The sequence below is a fragment of the Octopus bimaculoides genome, chromosome 23 (assembly GCF_001194135.2).
Source record: "Octopus bimaculoides isolate UCB-OBI-ISO-001 chromosome 23, ASM119413v2, whole genome shotgun sequence".
Taxonomy (NCBI): Eukaryota; Metazoa; Mollusca; class Cephalopoda; order Octopoda; family Octopodidae; genus Octopus; species Octopus bimaculoides.
In genome coordinates, this window is record NC_069003.1 from 2,626,566 (window position 1) to 2,630,500 (window position 3,935).

The following is a 3,935-nucleotide window of genomic DNA, read 5'->3' on the forward strand; positions in this document are numbered from 1 at the left end:
TATATATATATATATATATATATATATGTATGTATGTATGTATGTATGTATGTATGTATGTATATATATGCGTTTGTGTGTATGTATATGCATACATATGTATGTATGCGCGTGCGCGTTTGTATGTTTGTATATGTGTGTCCCTTCAAAACAAATTTGCCATATATTTCACTTGCCCATCTATTTCCAGCTTGATTTGAATAAACTTCCCATCTACAGTCATTTGACTCAAATAAACGTTTCATTTCTCTCCTCAACAAATAAATCATTTCCTCACATAGATTTTTTCCAACAACCATTAATTATTTTCTTCATTTCTAGTCCGACGTTCCTTGTCATCCCAAACGGCTTGTCAATCAGACGATATACGCCGCCATTATTCGAATTTTCTTTTCTCTCTAACATATTTGATTTGAATCTACTCTATCGATATTTTCCTAACTCTATAGCCCCAAATTTTGTACGTATCTTCCCTTTAATTTTCGATTTCTCATCCCAAACCCTCCTTTATCCTTTCTTTCTCCATCACTTCTACCATTTTTCTTATAAATTGTTATTTATTGATGCTTCTAAGTGACAATCATAGACCGCCATTGCTATGAAGCTGTTTGTTATTTCGTGTTAATACTTATATATAAGTAAATAAAAGCTACTGTTTTTCAGTCAATCATGCTTTTTATAAGATACATCAACGTACTAGAACAGCTCTGCTGTTGGTATTACTTTCTGAGGTATTAGTTAACAAAAGCCATTTATGTGTGTGCGCGTGTGCGCGCCTGTGTTTATACATACACACACACACACACACACACACACACACACACACACACACATATATATATATATATATATATATATATATATATATATATTTCGTATGTGTATTTCGTGTGCAAGATTTAATTGTATATATATATATATATATATATATATATACACACACAATATATTGTTGTACAATATACAAGGTAACTATATATATATAAAGAGAGACAAAGAGATTTAACTTGTATATTGTTCAGCATGGCAATGAAGCACGTTTGTGTCAAAAGCGAGTGAATGTTTGCAAATTTGTGGCTTCTCGTTGATAAGAAAGTGTCTCTTTGCAGTGTTTTGTAAAATATTCTAACTGCTGGTTTATGGTTCGATCAAATACAATTTGTGTTTTTCAATGGCTTTTCTTAATGATTTATCCATTCATTCTCTATCTAAGGTTTAATGGATTCATATAGTATTATACAACAACAGAATGTATTGATGAGCCGTGGAAAATCTGTGAGAAGCCGGTCGGAGTCTGGTTTGTTCGTTTTAGAAAAACTTTCATTTACCAAGAGACGTAAAACCGTATAACGAAAATGGAGGAATGATAAAACAGAAGTCTGGTTGAGATGTTTTCAATAAAGGAGGTATTTATTTTCTTAGTTTACAAGGAAAGATATTGTTACGACGAACAACCAAATTGTCGCTACATGGGATGTTTTATTTTTTCTTCGTTTCACTGTGGAAACAGACAAGGAAAGTCCGGAGTCGATCAGTGGTCAAGTGAACAGGTCATCTCTTCAGCTAGACCATTCCTTCAGTGTTCTATGTGTGTGCTCTGTGAGACTGCTTTTAACCCTGTGTGTGCTCTGTCTCACAGTTCTGGTTCTCTGCCTTAGATGCCATAGATGTGGTGCTTTTACAGCAAACAAATCGGCTCAGAGAGACAGCTCCAAAAGCTAGAATCTCTGCAGGAGGTCAGACTTCTACACCTCGACATCGAATGACGACTGCGGCTACGGCCTCCTCGCGACCCGACACCTTTGCTCTATCGGTTGGGCATTTGTCAAATTTGCCAAATTGGATTTCTGGGTCGCTGGCAGAAGCCATACTTTGGCTAATTGACAGCCTCAGCTGCGGCCAACCATCGAATGAAATCAGCATTCGTGAGAGACGTGGTGAAATCGCTGGTCGGAGCCAACTCGACCCACCCCCGGTGAATGCAACTACAAGTACATGCATATATACATAAATACAATCACACAGTCTTCCCTAAACTCTTCTACACTTATCACCCTTTCTTAGGACACTCTCGCTCTTCTCTGATGGGAAACATCGATTCAATTCATTCCTGGCCTTTGTAATTATTCAAGCATGGATCATCTCTAAACCAGCGTTACTTTTCACATTCCATTTGTTTTTCTTCTCTTATTTCTTCTATCTTGACAAACGAAACATTGTCCGAAACGTCGTTGTGTTTATTATTTTTTCCTGAAGGTTCTGATTTTTCGCTCATATCGTACGAAAATATTCATCTGCTACATCCTCTTCTTTTCTTAACGAAACAGAGAGTGTTTTGATAGAGATTTAGCAACTATTTCTAGCAGATCGGAAGGACTTCTGGAAGATTCTTTGTTGGCTTGTAATCATTATATTATTTAAATCTAGTAATTAAAATGATTAATTTCTAAGATATTCTTTTCAGTTTTGTACTCGGAAATCTCCAACGCGTCTGGTAAGTCTGATACTAAATCTAAATTGCGGATAATAATTAAAATTTCTTATAATATTAATCTTTTTTTTTTAATATTCATTTGTTGGATTTTGCTTTTAATTTTATCAGAAAAATATTCGAGATTTTTTAATTTTCCAAAATTTTTAATTTTCGAGATTGAGTTATTTAACCGATATCAATTATTCTGCGTGTGACTATATTCTATCTGTATGTATGTATTCATGCATGAGTGTATATATATATAGTACATTGCACAGTTAAACATGCATACACATGAACACATGTATGTAAAGATGTGTATAGAAAGCTATTCTCCCATATATATATATATATATATATATATATATATATATATATATATATATATATATATATATATATATATATATATACATATATACTTTCCTGCTGTAGGTACAAGGCCCGAAATTTTGGGGGATAGAGCCAGTCGATTATATCGACACCAGTACGCAACTGGTACTTAATTTATCGACCCCTAAAGGCTGAAAGGCAAAGTCGACCGCGGTGGAATTTGAACTCATAACGTAAAGACAGACGAAATACCGCTAAGCATTTCGCCCGGCGTGCTAACGATTCTGGCAGCTCGCCTCCTTATATAATGTAAATATTATACATGGTAGATATCATCTACGTATATATGTGTGCATATATATATATATGTGTGCATATATATATATATATATATATATATATGTCTTCAAAAGTGTATATCGATATGTATGCATATAGATATACATATATGTGTGCGCATATGTGTTTTATATGTATATATGTATGTTTGCATGTGTGTGTGTGTATGTACGTATGCATGTGTGTATGTATGTTTATATGAATGTATATGTATATATGCATTGAATAAACTTATTAATTGAATAAATATATCAACAATATAAATATTTTAATTAATTAATCACTTCGGCAGATTTCTAGAGATCAGACACAATGCCGGAAACAAGCCGTACAAAATGCGCGCAGAAACACACACACACACAGACAGCCAGACAAACATACATACATACATACATACATACAGACAGACAGACAGACACACACACACACACACACACACACTCTCTCTCTCTCTCTCTCTCTCTCTCACACACACACACACACACACATACACACAAGCACACACAAATCAGATTGTTTCCTCTTCTGATGTTTACAGCAATGTGGGTCTTCCATAGTAAAACTGATATTGAGGTCAAATGTCAAACCTACCTGTAAGTTATGTCTGGAATTGATTATTGATTTTTGATTATTTTTTATTTATTTATTCACTTATTTATTTATTTTATTATTTAGCTTTATTTCCGATTTTCACGTTTCTTAGAATATCGGCAGAAAAACTTCGCACACAACGATGTGTACACAAACGCATGCGTATCCAAATATACATGCATATATATATATATATATA